At 36.8% G+C, this 22,194-nt stretch overlaps 1 protein-coding gene and 1 long non-coding RNA gene across 6 annotated transcripts in view; one reads left to right on the top strand and one right to left on the bottom strand.

Annotated features, from left to right (window-relative positions):
• The window catches only part of CHRM2 (cholinergic receptor muscarinic 2), a 155,985-nt gene that overhangs the window by 27,396 nt on the left and 106,395 nt on the right, over positions 1-22,194 (bottom strand). For 2 of the 4 annotated variants that reach the window (XM_003896648.5, XM_017957191.3), the window contains exon 3: positions 3,659-3,736. The exons of the other annotated variants lie outside the window; for them this stretch is intronic. The gene's annotated coding sequence lies outside the window, so the exon portion shown is untranslated. The remainder of the gene's footprint in view (positions 1-3,658; positions 3,737-22,194) is intronic. 4 annotated transcript variants of the gene reach the window in all.
• The window catches only part of LOC116274462, a 61,776-nt gene that overhangs the window by 19,081 nt on the left and 20,501 nt on the right, over positions 1-22,194 (top strand). The window lies entirely within an intron of this gene.

Below are 22,194 nucleotides of genomic sequence, written 5' to 3' on the forward strand. Positions count from 1 at the left end.
ATATCAACTTTAAAAAATAGTTTAAAAATAAATCCAGAAACATTTATCAGGCAGTTTACACTTTCTCCACAAATTTGAAAGCTGGTTCTACCATTTATTAAATGATTCCATACACTGAGTTCTATTTCTGGGCTTTCCATTCTATTCCATTGCTGGATCTGTCTATTCTTACACCTGTAGGAATATTTTTTATTGTAAATTTTATAATATATTCAAATGCTCTAATTATAAGTACAACTTATTAGTGTTTTATTTTTAATTATCTTTATTATACTTTCATGCTATTTTATATGACTTAAGAAAAATCTGTGAATCCTTTTATCCTTATGAAATTATTTGTTTAAATTTTATGTATTTATTTTGAGACAGGGTCTTGCTCTGTTGCAAAGGCTGGAGTGTACAGCAGTGCAATCTTGGCTTATTGCAACCTCTGCCTTCCAGGACCATGCAATCCTCCCCCTTCAGCCTCCAGAGTAACTGGGACCACAGGTGTGCACCACCATACCTGGGTAATGGTTTTTAATTTTTATAGAGACAGGGTCTCCCTGTAGTGTCCAGGCTGGTCCTGAACTCCTGGGCTCAAATGATTTCCTCACCTTGGCCTCCTGAAGTGCTGGAATTATGGTCATGAGCGACCACACCCAGCCCTTTGTGGAATTGTTATCGGTCTGTTATAAATAATTAACATTTTTATAGTGTTGAGTATTCATATCAAGAAATATTGTTTACTTATTCAAGTTTTTTCTCTTGTCCCTTTCTGATGTGTTGTAATTTTTCAGTAAACAAATATTGAACATAAAATTTTTATAGACCTGTGTTTCTGTATGTATATTTGTGTATATCCTGCTAAGATCGACCTTGCTTATTTTTAGTTGCACAGTGAATGGAATCTTTTTGCCATTGTATTTCTAATTGTGATGTATGTGTATGTAGACAATTCACATAGACTATAGGGAATATGTTAATAAGATAAAATTATTAATTTTGTACTTTACTACACAACATGCATAGGATATATTAATAAATAAAAGCTATTATTTTACTTTTGGCCACTTTCTCTGTATAAATAATTGATATGTTAATGAGAAATTATGCTTATACAAAATTATGCTTATGTATTTATTAAAGTTAATTGTATTCCACAGCCTTCTCACCTCTGAATAAGGATTGTTGTAATAACCTGGTGGCTATAGCAGTGAAGTTATAGATAAGAACAGAGAGTTTTCCAAAACAGTGAATACAGTATATAAATCTGCTTATCCCCTCTTCCCTATTAAACTAAGCTGAGATCGTATAGGATCTAGTCTCACTCATAATTTAGTATTTATCAAATAATTTAAGATACTTTTAAATTAGAAAATATCTAAAAAATTTAATATATTTGATTTTATTGTAACTTGAAAAATAACCTCATGGTTATGACAATTATTTGAATAAAGACAATAGTGCTAAACATCTTTCTTTATTGAAAAAGAGAGAATTGCTTGGACCTAGGAGGTAGAGGTTGTGGTGAGCCGACCAAATAAGTACCTCTCTATCAAATAAGAAATTGATGTGGCTTAGGTAGTGTGGCCCAGCAAATAAAATGCAAGTTTATTTTTTAAGGCAAAGACATAATATTGATGATTATATTACAATGCAAGAGCAACTCAAAAATAACTTTCATATGGAATAACTACTACTGATGACATCTTCCGTAAGCATGGATACAGAATACATTACTGACTCTTCTGAAACACCATTGATGTTTGAGCTGTGACACTTTTGACTATAAAAATGACAGATTTATTTTTGCTTTAAAATGTCCCCTTATTTTCCCTAAGGTCTGTCAGTTTGTGATGTGGAGGTCAGGAAAGGGGTTGGAGCATGAGAGCAGGTACAATCAGAGAGCTAGAGAGAGTATTTGGAGCGGCAAGGTCTTGATTTCACCTTTCACAATTAGTATTCTGCATTTACGTGGCATTGCAACCATCATGCTCAAGCAAACAACCTTTAAACAAAACAGTGGAAACATAGTCACATCAGTTTATTTATTTTCTTATTTATTTATCATTGTATGTATGAGGTAATTGGCTGGATTGTTTAAGACTTTTAAGTTGATGACTATGACCTCTATACAGGCTGAATTTGTGAGTGCTTTTTTTCTTTTGAAACAAAAATTATCAGGTATGGAAAGCATTTAGGATCTGTATTTTTCCTCATTTTACTTTTTCACATTGGGGTTGGATTTCTTTGATCATAGGACTTTGAAATGGCTTCTGAGGCTAATGTATGTAAAAGCTTTTCTTTACTAAGGAGATAGGGTCAAAACTATGCCCCAATCCCCATTATCATATTATGCCTAGCTTGAGCTTATTTTAGTGACAGGCAGAAAGCCACTAGGCTAAAGCTGTTTGCTTTCCCATCTATGGCCATCTCTGGCACTTCTCCGTGTGCCTGTCAAGGGGCCGTGGCTTCATTTTCAAGGGAATGTGTGAACATGCGCTGCATTACATCTCTCTCCCCTGACTTCAGGGAGCTAATACTGAGAAAAACGAACAATTTTTGATTATCTAAAAATGATTGGCCCAATGTCAGAGGTGGTACTATTTTTATCCTGACTTTTATAGATAAGAAAACTAAGCCACATTAAATGGGTAAGTTATGTAGTGCCAGCTAGTAAGAGATGGTGCTCAGACTTGAAATCAAAGGAGTCTCATAGCTAAGCTTTTGCTCCTGGTCATGCAAATGTCTCACTTTCTGAAGCAAGAGCATGTTATATCTGTGCTCTCTTCCTCTTTTTCTCTCTCTCTGTCTCTCTTGCTGTATAGGTCTGTGTAAAGATACTGCCATAACTCACTTCTATGAACAAAAATACCACTCGATGAATCAGGCTCACTATAAGCTTATCAATGTCTATCATGACTGTATGACTGTGATAGTTAATTTTGTGTGTCAATTTGATTGTGACATAGTTCCTAGTTCTTTAATCAAACACAAATCTAGGTGCTGCTGTGAAAGTATTTTGTATATATAGTTAACATGTACAATCAGTTGAATTTAAGTAAATGAGATTTTTCTTAATAATGCAGGGCCTCATCCATCAGTTGAAACCTTGGGAGTAAAAACTAAGGTTTCTTGGAGAAAAAATTCTACCTCAAGATTGCAACACTAACTCCTGTGTGAGTTTCTAGCCTGCTGGCCTGCCTTAACGATTTCAGAATTGCCAGTTCTCATAGTTTCATGATTCAATTCCTTAAAACAAGTATTTGCAAAATTTAGTGTTCACTGAAAATATTGCTTCTAGAGGAAATTCATCGTTAAGGTCAGAAGATTTTGAAAATTAAAAAAAAACTCAACAAATTTTGACGTATTAAGCCATGTGCTTATGGTAGGGTGTGGACCTTTTTCCTGATAAGTTGAATCAACTTGATTTGGAGTAACAAGTAGTTCTTAGTGAATAGTTTGTCCCTGGTCTGTGGGTTGTTCTGTTTAAGTGGAAGTTAATAGAAATATCCTAACGCAACAACCCAGACTAATATTATCTCATAAGAGTAACTGATATTTAATTTTACTTGACATAATTACCTTTCCAAAGGATTATTGTGACTTCACAACAACTTAATGTTTTGTCTATAAATGTATTAATTTATTCATTAAAAATTTATTGAGCACTTACTATATGCCAGGCATTGGGTGCTGGGAATACACTCTTGAATGGGTAAGATCCAGACCCTGTACTCATGTTGCTAACAACCTGGTAAAAAAGAGAAACAAAACATGTGTGGGAAACAGTAAAAATAATTACAACAAACAGAAAAATGGAGTATATTAGTCTTTATAAGGACAGCTCCTATACTGGAATTCTTGAGAGAAAAATCTGTTGTGACTCAAGTTAGACACAAACATCTGAAGTACATGCACCTGTCAGGACAAAGGTTTACTCCTCCAGGAACACGGAAGACTGGCATCTCACTTAGGACTGAGAATAGAATCACATATACTAAAAGAGAAGTGACTCTGAGAAACATGGTCTGAGTAAAGGCCTGCAGCTTAAAATAAGTGTGATAATGGTAAGTATTGTAACCCTGACTCTCATTAAAAAATGGTAATCAGCTACCATGGTTTGCCTCCATGACAAACAGTATGTTTGCTAAGTTTGGTCATACAGAATCATTGAAAATTGATTATGCACATAATTTTATGAGACAGACATGGCAGAGGAAGGATTTTAATCAAAGGAAAATAAAATCAAGGGAAGATTGTACATCTGTGTAAATATCTATGAAAAAGTGCATTTCCCTCCTCACCTCCAAACAGTAGCTAAGTTAACCCAAGCCTGACAGTGTTCTCAAGTGGAACAATATGGTACCTATCTCAACAATGTATTGTAAAAAATAAATATGTTTAAAGCTGTAGTAATCAAAACAGTGTGGTATTGGCAAAATAATAGACAAATATATCAAGGGAACATAATAGAGAGCTCAGAAATAGACCCACATGAATATAATCAACTCATTTTTGACAAAGGAGCGTAAGCAATACAATGGAGCAAAGATAGTCTTTTCAACAAATTATGCTGAAATACCTGGACATCTACATGCCAAAAAACAATGAATCTAGGCACAGACCTTAGTCCCTTCACAAAAATTAACTCAAAGTGGATCAAAGACCTAATTGTAAAATGCAAAGCTATAAAAATCCTAGAAGGTAACATGTGAGAAAAACCTGCATGACTTTGGGTATGGTGATGACTTTTAAAATACAACACTAAAGGCAATCCATGAAATATATAATTGATAAACTGAACTTCATTAATATTGTAAACTTCTCTTTGAAAGACAATGTTAAGACAATGAGAAAAGAAGCCACAGACTGGGAGAAATGAAAAGACAAACCCACAGACTGAAAGACACATCTGAAAAAAGACAGTTATCCAAAATGTACAAAGAACTCCTAAAATCAACAATAAGTAAACTCAAAAATGGGCCAAAGATCTTAATGGATAACTCACGAAAAACATACAGATGGTAAATTAGCATATGGAAAGATACTTTATATCATATGCCATCAGGGAAATGCAAATCAAGGCAATGAGATAACTACTACACATTTATTAGAATGGCCATAATCTGGATCACTGACAACACCAAATCCTGGAGAGGATGTGGGGCAAGAGGAGCATTCACCTGCTGCTGGTGGAATTGAAAAATGGCACAGTCACTTTGGAAGATAATTCAGTGGTTTCTTACAAAACTCAACATACTTTTACCATGAGATCCAGCAAATAATTATATACTACTTGATATTTACCCAAATAAGTTAAAAACATGTCCACACAAAAACCTGCACATAGACATGTATAGCAGCTTTATTTATAATTGCCATAATGTGGAAGCAAAAAAGATATCCTTTGGTAGGTGAATGAATAGATAAACTGTGGTACATCCAGACAATGGAGTATTACATAGTGCTAAAAACAAGTAAGTTATCAAGCCACGAAAAGACATAAAGGAACATTAAATGCATATTGTTAAGTCAAAGACAGCAATATGAAACGACTGCATACTGTATAAATCCAACTATATGACACCCTGGAAAAGGTAAAAACTGTGAAGACAGTAAAAAGATCAATGGTTGGCAGAAATTGCCAGGGATGGAGTTCTGAATAGGTGGAGCCGTGAGGACTTTTATGGCAGTGAAAAAAACACCATATAATGATGGGTACATGTCATCATACATTTGTCTAAGCTCATAGAAAGTACAACACCAAGAGTGAACCCCAATATAAACTATGGACTTTGGGTGATAATGATGTGTTCAATGTATATTCATTGTAACAAATGTAACACTGATGGGGGATGTTGAAAATGGCAGAGGCTGTGCATGTGTGAGGGTAGGAGGTATATGAAAAATCTCTGTAATTTTGCTATGAACGTAAAACTGCCTTAAAAAATAAAGTCTTAAAAATAAATATAATTATGATGATGTGGTAGAGAATAATCTGAGTAAATGTAACACGGCCAGAAACTGCAGTGCGTGTAAGTTCAGTGGTGCTGGAAATGCAAAATTGAGTCTGGGAGAGGTGACAGGAGGTGGCTGAGAGTCAGAAAGAAGTTGAGCTGTCGAAAACATATGCACTCTACTTAGGAAACTCAGACTTCATGGTATAGTGGACGGGGATCTGATGAGGGTTCTCAAAAAGGAAGTACTATGAATAAATTTGTATTTTAAGTAAATTTCTGAAATAGTTGTGAAGGGGACGGATTTTAAGAGACAAAACCAGGAGCAGAAAATTAGTACCTAAGTAACAACAATGATCCATGGGAAAGAAAGGACCTAGGGTAGAAAGAAAGGAAAGGGATGGAGAAGACATGCTAAGTTTTAAAATGTATAATTGAATTTGGGGAATGAGGGAGAGGAAGAAGTCAATAATGACATACATATTCCTATCACTAGTGGAAACTCCGAAAAGCAGAGGGACTTGAACTTCCTACAAAAGATTAAGGAGTCTACAGTGGGTATCACTGATGCACATCTTTAGCAATTAGCTTGCAAGACAAGATAGGTTTTATTCTCTTTATATAAACTACTTCTCAATTAAGCATCAGAATTTCCATAAGTTTGGGTTTATCATGCATCATACTAAGATAAATTTGAGTCCTACTCCAGTAATTAATCACTGTGTGACCTTGAGTTAGTTACTTAACTATTTTAACTTTCATCCCTTTAAATATCAAATAAAAATATGGAAGATCTATTAAATGAAAGGAGATATATGAAGGAAGCATGCAAAAAGTTAAAACCAAAAAAGCAAAAATCTTTACTTTAGCATGGATTTTTCCCAAACATATAGAAATACATATATTAAATATGGATCGATATATCATTGTGATCAAGAGAATTAGTACTAAAATCAGACTAATAGGAACAGACCCTGGTTCTGTCACTTTTGATGTGACTTTTAGCAAGTTATAGAACTTTTCAAGCTTTAATTTCCTCTTTTATAAAATGAGGAAAATAATGGCACCAACCTCATAAGTTTGATGGGAAGACAGTAAAATTATAAAAGTATTTAAAATAGTTTCTTAAATTCAATATATACTAAATAAACATTGAATATCATTATGAATTCATAAATTTGTGTGTATGCATAGATAAATATATGTATACATATAGGCATACTTATTAGACTTAATTATATAAAATTGCCAATATTCAACCATTTTGACTCACAAAAATGGCAACAGCCTATAATCAGGACAAAAACAAGATAATCAAGTCACCATCTAGATGCACTGGTTGACTTTATTGTCTCACTTTTGCTGATTTTCTTAGGCAAGCACTGGCTGCAGGACACAGTTGAACTTATTATCCAGTAGATTATTATTTGTGCACTCTATTTGTTAACAGTCATGAGAGAAGATATAAAGAGTACAGATTGAAGCTGACAGTACTATTGGATCCCAATGCAGAGCTGCGTAACCTTGAACAAGTTACTTAACCTTTCTAAGCCTGAGTCACCTTCTCTCTACAATGAAAAAAAAAAAAACTATAAAATTGTTGTAAGTATTAAATGAGATAATGCATGTAGAGCACATAATACATAGGCCAGCAGATAATGAGCACTCAATAATGTTATCTGTTAGTACACAAATTAGTAATTACTCACTCAAATTTGATTTTCTACAGATGACATTGTATTTTCTGTCTTGCAACGTTTTCCCTTCCCTCTCCTTCCCTCACCTCCTCTGCTCACTCCTTTTTTCCTCTTCTCTTCCCTGACCTCCTTTCTCTTTCCTTGTCTTCCCTTTCTTTTCCTTTCCTTTTTAATGAGGAACCACTGGGACTAATTATGATCTGTATTTGAATTATTCTGGATATATGTGTCTATTAAAGAATCTTTCCTGGAAAATGATACATTGTTTTATATATATCTGAATATACATATATACTTTTTAATATATTTATATATTTTATATATAGATATATACTATATAAAATTCTACTGTTTTTAGGTATGAGATACCTGTGAATTTATTTTTGTCAGTATGATTTACATGAACAATATTCCTTCTCATTTTAGAAAAGGAAAATACTAATATTATACTAATCTGCACCCTATCTGTTTGCTTATAAACGTATTTAATAAAATAAGAAAATTTGGAACTGTTGGGATCAATAAAGAGCGTTATACCCAATCCCTGAAGAGAGAAGGACTTAATTGAAGTCTGAATGTATTTAAGAGAATATGTAAGTGGCCCCAGAGAGGGCAATATGACTGAATAAGGAGGGATGCACATTTAAAAGGCTAATCTTTTGGAAATAGTCCCTGGTAGCTCCAACTGATGCATCCTTACCTCTGTATAGTTTACCCATTTGTCATTTGCCCTACCCTGATCCATTGGCACAGCTGTGGCCAGTGTGAAGCACAGTGGCAGATGAACTCACTTGAGCGGCTTTGAGGGTTTGTATCTGCAACTGTGAGGACCATGTTAAGTAAACATTGGGTGTACAATAAGTGATATTAAGTTAATCAAGTGACTAGTAGGGAGACTGGGCATAGCTTTGACAGTAATTTTCTCTAGATCTGTCTTTTGACCTCTGATTTGAATGGTGAGAGGATGTTCATGGTTTCAGAATGTGCAAATGTAGGAAACAGTGGATGAGCCCCAAGGGCAGTCCCCACATGTGGAGAAGGAAGCCCAATGACATAGGGCTGGGATATATCTGAAGCAACAGAGGGTGTCTCTAAATGGCTGTCTGCAGCCAAAAAAAAAAAAAAAAAAAAAGTTTTGACTGTGGGCTTCTGCTGTTTCAACACAGTCCCTCTGCTACGTGCTGGAGCAGGGCCACAGAGGAAGGGGACCTATGAACCTGAACTTCAAGGAAAGGAAAAATAGAGAAAGGAGGAAGAGAAAAAGAAAGAGAAATAAGAGAAAAAGAAAGAGAAATAAAAAAAGAAAGGATACCTGGAGGCAGTAAGAAACTGTTAAGGACATTAGAGTTGCATTTTCTCAAGTGGAAGACAAAATCAATTTTTATTTGGTTTGTTCAGGTTTTGCCTGTTTGTTTCTGTTTTACCTGGTACAAAAAGGTGAGATGTGTTGCATCAGATGCAGGTAGAAACATAATAAGTGAATGAATGAATGCATGTACTAATAACTAAATTGAGTCCATTATAAGACGGGTGTATTTCATACACAATCAGAATGAATTTGAGCAAACATGAAACTTCTGTTCAATCTGGAACTAGAAAGGGTCCCTATAGACAAGGAAGCCTGGGTAACTTATATATCATGCAGGTGCTCCTGATTGAATCTGCTTAGGAATGGGGCTTGCCCCAGGGTTGAACAAACCATTATTTGACGTTTCTTAGCTCGTTGTAAGAGACGTTTAGACCAAATTTTTAGCAAGATAAATATTGTCAAAATTATGATCAGGCAAATTATGGAAGAACAAAAATGGTTGATGCTAATTGCCCAAATATATCTTAATGGATGAACTCAAGACATGAGAAATAAGAAGGCCAGTGTTTGGAAAGCTATTGAGTGGTCTACAATAAATTTAACTACCTGTGATCGGGACCTTGCAGATTCAGTTTATACACCCTGCTTTCCTTTGCTCTTATATTGAAATGAGAGCTTGTACCTTAGAATATATTGTTAATGAGACTGGGCCTATAAGCATATTGGATTTTTTAAATAATTAGGGTATAGGAAAGTACTAATATAGATAATTTTTTCTTTGAGGGAAAAATTCTGTATCTAAAGAAGGAAAGGAAGTAAGATGATTAATACTTATTTAAAAAAAAATAAACTGCCAAAATAAGGAAATGCTTTGGTGCTTCCTCAGTCATGGGTTCAACTTTAAAGATAGTTATGGGGTGGATTTGGGGCCTGTTGAAAAGAATGATCCTCTCCATTTCCATCACTGTCCAAATGAGTCATAAATCAGCTGATTGGGTTCTCATCTATTTCTAGGATGATAGAGGGATGATGATAGGATGGGTCACTTGGTGTAATTATTGAGAATCCATTCATTTATATAAAAAAGAACAAGGAAGAGTTGTCATTATCCGTAAGATCCCCCCTCTCCTCTGTTTTTAACCTTTTAAGTAATGGAAAGCTATTAGAAGATTTTGTTTGCCTCATCCACGGGTTGAAAAATCATCTCAATGTGGAAGCTGATCTTTGCCAAATGAATATGGAAAATACCAATGTTATTATAAATTCTGTTTATTCGGAGGTCTTGCCAGTGAGTGAACTCCATATAACCCAGAACATATACCTTAATACTGGTCCTCTGCAGTGGAATACTACCTAGGGAACTTAAGGAAATGCTCACGTAACATTATGTTCTAAGTAAAAGACAAATAGATTTAGGCTATGCTGGAATTGATTGTAAGATGCTAATCTAGGTCCTTTCCTATAAACAATCTTGGAGGATTGAAATGTAATCCTGTTTTAGATTGATACAAACTCCGTTGCTTTCTTCAATGCCATGACTCAGGATATTTCATATATTAGAGGGTTTTTTTTGTGTGTGTGTGAGTCTCACTCTGTCACCCAGGCTGGAGTGCAGTGGCATGATCTCAGCTCACTGCAACCTTTGCCTGCCAGATTCAAGCGATTCTCCTACCGCAGCCTCCTGAGTAGCTAAGAATTACTAGGCCACATGATCCACCACACCTCGGCCTCACAAAGTGCTGGGATTACAGGCGTGAGCCAAGATGGTTTTTAAAATTAACTTGAGTAATCTTTAAAATCCTAGTAGCTGGTCCAAAATAGTATGGCTGGAATGCATATGTGCTCACATCTGTAGCTTTTACCTCAGTGCTTTGTGTTGCAGCATTGGCATTAGGGTTTCCAAAACCTTACCATGATACTAGAACAGCGGTGACAAAGTTTATTCTATAGAACTCTTAACTAGTTCCACAAATTGTTAAACAATCTTTATGTAGAATAAACCATTCTACTGTCAAGTAAGTGTGGGAGAACGCTTACCCTCAATTCTTCATTTGTTGTGCCATAATGCACACTGATGTATTAAAGATGCTCTAGGATTCCCGAGCAAGATGGCCAAATAGGAACGGCTCTGGTCTGCAGCTCCCAGCGAGACCAACACAAGAAGGCAGGTGATTTCTGCCTTTCCAACTGAGGTACCAGGTTCATTTCATTGAGATTGTTAGACAGTGAGTGCCGCCCATGGAGGGCAAGCAGAAGCAGAGTGGGGCATTGCCCCACCCAGGAAGTGCAAGGGGTCAGGAAACTCCCTCCTCTAGCCAAGGGAAGCTGTGAAGGACTGTGCCCTGAGGATTGATGCTCTCTGACCCATACACTACATTTTTTGATGGTCTTCACAACACACAGACCAGGGAGATTCCCTCGGGTGCCTACGCCACAAGGGCCCTGAGTTTCAAGCACAAAACTGGGCAGCCCTTTGGCCAGACACTGGGCTAGTTGCAGAAATTTTTTTTTTCTTACCCTGGTGGTGCCTGGAATGCCAGTGAGACAGCACTGTTCACTTCCCTGGAATGGGGACTGAAGCCAGGGAGCCAAGTGGTGTTGCTCAGCAAATCCCACCCCCACGGAGCCCAGCAAGCTAAGATCCACTGGTTTGAAATTGTCGCTGCCAGCACAGCAGTCTGAAGTCCACCTAGGATGCTCCAGCTTGGTGCAGGGAGGGGCATCCACCATTACTGAGGCTTAAGTAGGCAGTTTTCCCCTCACAGTGTAAACAAAGCCACCAGGAAGATTGGACTGGGCAGAGCCCCACCTCAGTGCTGCAAAGCCACTGTAGCCAGACTGCCTCTCTAGATTCCTCCTCTCTGGGCAGGGCATCCCTGAAAGAAAGGCAGCAGCCCCAGTCAGGGGCTTATAGATAAAATTCCCATCTCTCTGGGACAGAGCACCTGGGGGAAGGGGCAGCTGTGGGTGCAGTTTCAACAAACTTAAACATTTCTGCCTGCCAGCTCTGAAGAGAGCAGTGGATCTCCCAGCACAGTGCCCAAGCTCTGCCAAGGGACAGACTGCCTCCTCAAGTGGGTCCCTGACCCCTAGGCCTCCTGATGGGGAGACACCTCCCAGCAGGGGTTGACAGATGCCTCATACAGGAGAGCTCTGGCTGGAATCTGGCAGGTGCCCCTCTGGGACAAAGCTTCCAGAGGAAGGAGCAGGCAGCAATCTTTGCTGTTCTGCAGCCTCTGCTGGTGATACCCAGGCAAACAGGGTCTGGAGTGGACCCCCAGCAAACTCCAGCAGACCTGCAGAAAAGGGACCTGACTGTTAGAAGGAAAACTAACAAACAGAAAGCAATAGCATCAACATAAACAAAAAGTATGTCCACTCAAAAACCTCCGTCTGAAGGTCACCAACAGCAAAAACCAAAGGTAGATAAATCCATGAAGATGAGGAAAAATCAGTGCAAAAAGGCTGAAAATTCCAAAAACCAGGGCACTTCTTCTCCTCCAAAAGATCCCAACTCCTCACCAGCAAGGGAACAAAACTGGACAGAGAATGAGTTTGATGAATAGACAGAAGTAGGCTTCAGAAAGTGGGTAATAACAAAGTCCTCTGAGCTAAAGGAGCATGTTCTAACCCAATGCAAGGAAGCTAAGAAACTTGATAAAATTGCTAACTGGAATAACCAGTTTAGAGAAGAACATAAATGACCTGATGGAGCTGAAAAACAGCACGAGAACTTCGTGAAGCATACACAAGTATCAATAGCTGAATCGATCAAGTGGAAGAAAGAATATCAGAGATTGAAGATCAACTTAATAAAATAAAGCATGAAGACAAGATTAGAGTATAAAGAATGAAAAGGAATGAATAAATCATCTAAGAAATATGAGACTATGTGAGAAGACCAAACCTACATTTGATTAGTATATCTAAAAGTGATGGGGAGAGTTGGAAAACACTCTTCAGGATATTAACCAAGATAACTTCCCCAACCTAGCAAGACAGGCCAACATTCAAATTCAGAAAATACTGAGAATACCACAAAGTTACTCCTTGAGAAGAGCAATCCGAAGACACATAATCGTCAGATTCACCAAGGTTGAAATAAAGGAAAAAATGTTAAGGGCAGCAGAGAGAAAGGTCACATTACCCACAAAGGGAAGCCCGTCAGACTAATAACAGATCTTTCTGCAGAAACCCTACAAGCCAGAAGAGAGTGGGGGTCAATATTCAACATCCTTAAAGAAAATAGTTTTCAACCCAGAATTTCATATCCAGCCAAATTAAGCTTCATAAGTGAAGGAGAAATAAAATCCTTTACATACAAGCAAATGCAAAGGGATTTTGTCACCATCAGGCCTGCCTTACAAGAGCTCCTGAAGGAAGCATTAAATATGGAAAGGAAAAACCGGTACCAGCCACTGCAAAAACAACCCAAAATGTGAAGACCATTGACACTATGAAGAAACAGCACCAACTAATGGGCAAAATAATCAACTAGCATCATAATGACAGGATCAAATTTACACATAACAATATCAACCTTAAATGTAAATGGGATAAAAACCCCAATTACAAGGCACAGACTGGCAAATTGGATAAAGAGTCAAGACCAATTGATGTGCTATATTCAGGAGACCCATCTCATGGGCAAAGACACACATAGGCTCAAAATAAAAGGATGGAGGAAGATTTACCAAGCAAATGAAAACCGAAATAAGCAGGGGTTGCAATCTAGTCTCTGATAAAACAGGCTTTAAGCCAACAAAGATCAAAAAAGACAAAGAAGTGTATTACATAATGGTAAAGGGATCAATGCAACAAGAAGAGCTAACTATCCTAAATACATATACACCCAATACAGGAGCACCGGGATTCAAAAAGCAACTTCTTAGAGACCTACAGAGACAGACTCCCAAACAATAAAAGTGGGAGACTTTAACACCCCACTGTCAATATTAGACAGATCAATGAGACAGAAAATTAACAAAGATATTCAAGACTTGAACTCAGCTCTGGACCAAATCAACCTAGTAGACATCTACAGAACTCTCCACCCCAAATCAACAGAATATACATTCTTCTCTGCATCATATCACACCTATTCTAAAATTGACCACATAACTGGAAGTAAAACACTCCTCAGCAAATGCAAAAGAATGGAAATCATAACCAACACTCTCTCAGACCACAGTGCAATCAAATTAGAACTCAGGATTAAGAAACTCACTCAAAACCACACTACTACATGGAAACTGAACAACCTGCTCCTGAAAAACTACTGGGTAAATAGCGAAATTAAGGGAGAAATAAATAAGTTGAAACCAATGAGAACAAAGACACAACATATCTATCAGACTCTCTGGGACACACCAAAGCAATATTTAGAGGGAAATTTATAGCACTAAATGCCCACCGGAGAAAGTAGGAAAGATCTGAAATTGACACCCTAATATCACAATTAAAAGAAGTAGAGAAACAAGAGCAAACAAATTCAAAAGCTAGCAGAAAACAAGAAATAACTAAGATCAGAGCAGGTCTCCTTCAGTGAAGGAGATACAGACATGAAAAGTCCCTCAAAATTCATTGAATCCAGGAGCTGGTTTTATGAAAAGATTAGCAAAATAGATAAACCACTAGCCAGACTAATAAAGAAGAAAAGAAAGAAGAATCAAATAGACACAATGAAAAATGATGAATTGTATATTACCACTGATCTGACAGCAATACAAACCACCGTCAGAGAATACTATAAACACCTCTGCACAAATAAATTAGAAAATCTAGAAGAAATGGATGAATTCCTGGACACATACAGCCTCCCAAGACTAAACCAGGAAGAAGTTGAATTCCTGAATAGACCAGTAACAAGTCCTGAAATTGAGGCAGTAATTAGTAGCCTACCAACCAAAGAAAGCCTAGGAACAGAGGGATTCACACCTGAATTCTACCAGAGGTACAAACAGGACCTGATACCATTCCTCCTGAAACTATTCTAAACAATAGAAAAAGAGGGACTCCTCCCTAACTCATTTTATGAGGCCAGCATCATCCTGATACCACAACCTGGCAGAGACACAACAAAAGAAAGAAAATTTCAAGCCAGCATCGCTGATGAACATCAATGCAAAAATCCTCAATAAAATACTGGCAAATTGAATCCAGCAGCACATTAAAAAGCTTATCCACTATGATCAAGTCAGCCTCATCCCTGGGATGCAAGGCTGGTTCAATATACACAAATCAATAAACTTAATCCATCACATAAACAGAACCAAAGACAAAACCACATCATTATCTCAATAGAAGCAGAAAAGGCATTCCATAAAATTCAACACTTCTTCTTGCTAGAAACACTCAATAAACTAGGTATTGATGAAACGTATCTCATAATAATAAGAGCTATTTATGACAAACACACAGCTAATGTCATACTGAATGGAAAAATGCTGGAAGCATTCCCTTTGAAAACTGGCACAGGACAAGGATGCCCTCTGTCATCACTCCTATTTAACAAAGTATTGGAAGTTCTGACTAGGGCAATCAGGAAAGAGAAATAAATAAAGGATATTCAAATACGAAGAGAGGAAGTCAAATTATATTTTTTTGCAGATGATGTGATTGTATATTTAGAAAACTCCATCATCTCAACCCAAATCTCCTTAAGCTGATAAGCAACTTCAGCAAAGTCTCAGGATACAAAATCAATGTGCAAAAATCACAAGGATTCCTATACACAAATAATAAACAAACAGAGAGCCAAATCATGAGTGAACTCCCATTCACAATTGCTACAAAGAGAATAAAATACCTAGGAATACAACTTCCAAGGGATGTGAAGGACCTCTTCAAGGAGAACTACAAACCACTGCTCAAGGAGGTAAGAGAAGACACAAACAAATGGAAAAGCATTTTGTGCTCATGGATAGGAAGAATCAATATCGTGAAAATGGCCATACTGCCCAAAGAAATTTATAGATTCAATGCTATTCCCATCAAGCTACCATTGACTTTCTTCACAGAATTAGAACAAAACTACTTTAATTTTATATGGAACCAAAAAGGAGCCCATGTAGCCAAGACAATCCTAAGCAAAAAGAACAAATCTGGAGGCATCATGCTACTTGACTTCAAACTATACAAGGCCACAGTAGCCAAATAGCATGGTACTGGTACCAAAACAGATATGTAAACCAATGGAACAGAACAGAGGCCTCAGAAATAACACTACACATCAACAGTCATCTGATCTTTGACAAACCTGTCAAAAAGATGCAATGGGGAAAGAATTACCTATTTAATAAATGGTGTTGGGAGAATAAGCTAGCCATATGCAGAAAACTGAAACTGGACCCCTTCTTTACACCTTACACAAAAATTAACTCAAGATGGATTAAAGATTTAAATGTAAGACAGAAAACCATGAAAACCCTAGAAGAAAACCTAGGCAATACCATTACGGACATAGGCATGGGCAAAGGCTTCATAACTGAAACACTGAAAGCAATGGCAACAAAAGCCAAAATTGACAAATGGGATCTAATTAAACTAAAGAGCTTCTGCACAGCAAAAGAAACTATCATCAGAGTGAGCAGGCAACCTACAGAATGGGAGAAAATTTTTGCAATCTATCCATCTGACAAAGCACTAATATCCAGAATCTACAAGGAACTTGAACAAATTTACAAGAAAAAAAAACAATTCTATCAGAAAGTGGGCAAAGGATGTGAACAATTTTCAAAAGAAGACATTTATGCAGCCAATAAACATGAAAAAAAAGCTCATCATCACAAGTCGTTAGAGAAATGCAAATCAAAGCCACAATGAGATATCCTCTCACGCCAGTTAGAATGGTGATCATTAAAAAGTCAGGAAACAACAGATGCTGGAGAGGATGTGGAGAAATAGGAACACTTTTACACTGTTTGTGGGAGTATAAATTAGTGGGAGTATAAATTAGTTCAACCATTGTGGAAGACAGTGTGGCAATTCCTCAAATATCTAGAACTGGAAATACCATTTGACCCAGCAATCACATTACTGGGCATATACCCAAAGGATTATACATCATTCTACTATAAAGACACATGAACACGTATGTTTATTGCAGCACTGTTCACAATAGCAAAGACTTGAAACCAACCCAAATGCCCATCAATGCTAGACTGGATAAAGAAAATGTGACACATACACACCATGGAATACTATGCAGCCATAAAAGATAATAAGTTCATGTCCTTTGCAGGGATGTGGATGAAGCTGGTAACCATCATTCTCAGCAAACTAATACAGAAACAGAAAACCAAACACCGCATGTTCTCACTCATAAGTGGGATTGGAACAATGAGAACACATGGACACAGGGAGGGGACTACCACATACTGGGGCCTGTCAGGGGGTGTGGGTCAGGGGGTATGGGTCAAGGGAAGGGATAGCATTAGGAGAAATACTTCATGGAGATAATGGGTTGATGGATGCAACAAACCACCATGGCACGTGTATACCTATGTAACAAACCTGCATGTTCTGCCTGTGTATCCCAGAACTTAAAGTATAATTAAAAAAAAAAAAAAGATTCTCTAATAAAGCTCCTATTTAAAATTCAGCCTTTTCAATGTTTCTCAAAATTATTTGAGCAGAGAACATTTCCTCTCAAAGCGTATGTATTAAAATCTTGTAGAAAAAATACACTATGGAACACAGTTTGTGAATGCCATGCTAAATGAGTCAAGTAATTGATTAGGCATGTGAATGGAAATAAAGTTTCTTAAACATTCCAATAATTATTTTTAAAAATAATTGTAAGTTTGATTTTAGATTCAGGGGTTACAAGGGGAGATTTATTACGTGGGTATATTGTATGGCTCTATGGTTTGGGATACAGATTATCCCATCACCCAAGCAGTGACCCTATAGTACCCAATGGGTAGTTTTTCAGCCCATGTTCCCCCTCCTCCACCCTCTCTCTAGTAGTCCCCAGTGTCTGTTTATCTTATATTAAGTTTCAACAAAAATAAGTAATGGGTAAAGGGCTCCCTAGGCAGTAAATGGTACTGGAATACCATACTGATTACCCATATGCAGAAGAATGAAACCGGACCCCTACTTTTCACTGTATATGAAAATTAACTCGATATGGATTAAATATTTAAATGTAAGACCTCAAGCTATACAAATTCTGGAAGAAAACCTAGGAAATACCATTCTGGACATTGGCCTTGGTAAAGAATTTATGGCTAGGTCCCCAAAAGCAATTGCAACAAGAAAAAAGATTGACCAAGTGGAACAAATTAAACCAATGATTCTTTTACCTCCTTGCATTTGTGCGTGCCATTTCTTCTCCCTGAAATGATAGCCTACTGTTAGCAACCCACCCTTGGCCTTGCCTCATCCTTATGTTGAATAAGACCATTCAAGTTCCAGTTTAAAAATAATCATTGTGAGAAACCTTTTCTAATACCTCAAGACTGCATTGAGTGTCCCTCCTCTGATCTTTTCTAAAACTGCGTACTAGCTTTCTATCAGCACTTGCAACTTATTCATTTCTTTTTACTTGAAGAAATTACAGTTCCTATTGTAAACCCACTGTCTATTATAAGACCTTGTAAATGGATGAGTGGGAAAAGAAAAAAGAAAAAAAAGATTCAGGTATATCCTAAGATAAGTTTTGCTGATCAGCAAAGGACATAAAATCCTAAGAAGAGAAGTTAGGGGAAATCAGAGAAAACCACAGCTTCCTGTACCATTGGAAATCTGTCCCACAGAGAATAGATATCATGAAACCCTTAAAATGACGGAATCAATTGTAGAGGACATTAAAATCTTAATCATGTGGGTAAGGAAAATCTTGGGATAATATATCCACAAGTTGCTTACTAATCTGCTTTAGAGGGAAGCCATGTGGATAGCTTGTCTTGGATTCCAAAGCAAACAGATGTTCTTTCTTTCACAGTGGTGCCAAGCCACTTATATTTTCTTTCTTCTAAAAGCCAATAGTAGTACACACAGTACAAAAGGAATGTTATGTGTTTTCATGTAAAAGCAACTACAATGTTTACATAGTCAATAGACTGCAACATTTCCAGAAACAAAACACAGTGAGTAGAATTAAGAAAATGACTGTCCCTCAGGGAAAGCAAATATCACCAGTGAATTAGTTAGAACACTGGTGACATGGTTCCATGCACCAAGTTGACTAAGGGCTAGTGGTGAGATTAATCCCTGCAGCAGGGAATAAGAGTTTCTCTCTTTAAATGTTTAAATTTGACCCAAATAGACATCTTGCTCTGAGTAAAAGTAAAACCAAAGGGTCACCTATAGACCTGTTGTCACTAATGTCTAGTCCCTCAAAAGCTCAGACCTGATGCATGAGAATAGGCTCCTATGTGGTTTTGTCAGCAGTTTTTCCCCTTTATTTTGTCCTACAAATAACAAACTCAATGCAGAACTTAAGAACCTAGGCTGTGCCTGGTTCAGAAACCTGCTCTTTCATCTTCTACTTCTGTTACTTGTACAAATACCTTAGCCACTTTATTTCTTGGTTTGCAAATCTGGAAAATTGGGATAATAATAACATTACATACATCATAGAGTATTGTCAGGACTGAATTAGTTATTAAGTGTCCAGCACTTACAATAAGTACCAACTTTTAGCTAATATTAATTTCATTAGTATTAACAATGTTAATATTTTATCACCATAAATCAGTAATGGCACTAACTCCATCTCCTACTCAAAATTTCCTAAGATCTTTTCATGTCTAAATTTCTAATTTGGAAGTCTTCTAGCTCATACCATACTTCATATGCCACAATTCTTTAATATTCAATTTGAAATCCATCCTGGAGATCCCCTAAATATACCCCATGCTTAGCCCTTAGCCCAACCTTGAGGCTTTGTACACATGGCTCATTTTTTATAATATACCATTTCTTATTCCTAACTAGTCAATTTCTATCCATTCTTCAAGATCTAGTTATAATTTAACTTTTTGGAAGTATCCCTCTCCTGTCTCTGTAATCATGATCCCTTATCTGAACGTAGCATTGTGTCACCCACTGACATTGATGTATATTTCACATAGACATATCTGAATACATTCTCCTTGAAAATATGAACAAGAACACCACTATCCTTGAGAGTATTGAAATTATCCTGAGGTAGCCACATATGGGTGGAGAAGGTGATAAATTGCCCTACTCTATTTTCTTGTTTGGTTTACGTCAGTTGGCTGTTTTATAATGGGCACAATCTTACTGGCTTTGTCCCAAATACTGCACCCACTTGCAAAAGTGAAGGCAATAGGAAGAGAAAAAATAAATGGAAATATTATAGCACTCTTTAATAAAGTGGCAAATATCAGTCCCTTGATATTATAAACCTTGTTTGGAAGCAGTAAAAAAATGATGTTTGAATATTTAAGAGTGGCAATGTGATGATTTTATCGTTAGGCTTTGTTTTGTTTTATTGGGGAAATTGCAGATTAGTATTTCCAACCTAAAAAGTAACATCTTATTCTATGAATTCTTCCCCATTTTCTGTGAAAATAATTACCAATTAATTCCTTTTTTTTCTTATTTTTCCCTTCCCCTGTCCTTCTCTACTGGGGCCTGTGATAGAAAATTTATGTATTTTTCTAACTAGAAATATAACTTTATTTGGGAAAGGCTATGGACCATGTTTAAACCCATTTACCCCATTTTTTTAGAGTTGATGAGGGGGAGGAAAATGTCTCCCCTGTGTGTCAGTTGACTCCAGAACACAAATAGGAAACAAGAAAGTGAATTCTAAGACATTTAGGAAAATTGCTTTCTCTTGTAGACCGATGTATACCGTTTCTCTGATATCCCAGCTTACGTCCTGATACTTTCTGCAAAGAGTTATCTTCAATTATTGCCCACTCCTGTGAGCTTTAAATTGCTTATTATTGAAATTTCATTACTAAGCAACTAATTACATACTGTCTTGCACTGTTCAATTCCATGTGGTAAGTCAGTAGCCTGGAAATCCTTCTTAAATCTTCTTATAAATTTTTAAACTTTTTTATCCCATAACATACTATTTCTTTTATATTCTCTATATTAGTCACCACCATTGCATTACTACCATCACTATATGAGTTATGAGTCTCATCAGTTCTCACCTTCAAAGGCCACCCAACAGGTCTCCTGGCTTTAGTCATATTTGCTCATATTTGTCTTGTACTCTGACCTCTCAGTGATGTTTGTAATTTACAGATTTAAATATATAATTCTTCTCTTGAAAATTACTCAACAGAGAATAAAATCCCAATGTAGAATGGTCTACAAGAAGTTTCATGCAATGGGATCTGCCCAGCTGCCAAGCCTTGTCTCAGATCAGTACTGTATTCTCCCACACTACACTACTCCTTAAATAACATAATACAGCAGCACTGAATTAGCTGCAGCTATTGTAATAAGGTATATGCACTTGAGCCTCTGTGTTTTTATGTATTCTGTTTCTTCTACTTGGAAAGCCTCACTACTTAAATTTTCCCTCCAAGTGTTTGCTAAAATGCCCTCTTCCCAAGTAAAGTGTCCCCTGATCACCCTGAAACGTAGATGCTATTTCGTCCAATTTTCATACATTTTTGTATTTCCATTGTAACAAATTTCTTCTGTGCAATTGAGTTTTCAGTTGTGTGTTCTCAATTAGCATTTGAGACAAGCACTGTGTCTCCTCTGCTTAGCACAGCATCTAGCACATAGAAGGCATTCAGTAAATATTTATAGGATAAATGAATATCAGATCTTCTCACTTAAATTGTATCAACCTGGAAACAATGGCTATGGTATCCCTCTCTGTGCCCAAATCAGTATTGAATACTTGGGAGAAGCTTCGTAAGTACTTTCTGATAAATAAATTAATTCAAGTGACATAAATCATAAGACACTCTCTAATTTTATTTCTTTTATTTATGATTGCTTCTCACATACAAGAAATACACAAAAAATATGAGACCACAGCCAAGGCAAAAAGTATAAGTGACAATATTACAAAGTGTTTTATTCTCAAGAAAGGCAATTTCACTATTATCCATTGTACTATTCAGGTCACAGGCATGGGCAAGGACTTCATGTCTAAAACACCAAAAGCAACGGCAAAAAAAGCCAAAATTGACAAATGGGATCTAATTAAACTAAAGCGCTTCTGCACAGCAAAGGAAACTATCATCAGAGTGAACAGGCAACCTACAGAATGGGAGAAAATTTTTGCAGTCTCCTCATC

The sequence above is a fragment of the Papio anubis genome, chromosome 4 (assembly GCF_008728515.1).
Source record: "Papio anubis isolate 15944 chromosome 4, Panubis1.0, whole genome shotgun sequence".
NCBI classification, from domain to species: Eukaryota; Metazoa; Chordata; class Mammalia; order Primates; family Cercopithecidae; genus Papio; species Papio anubis.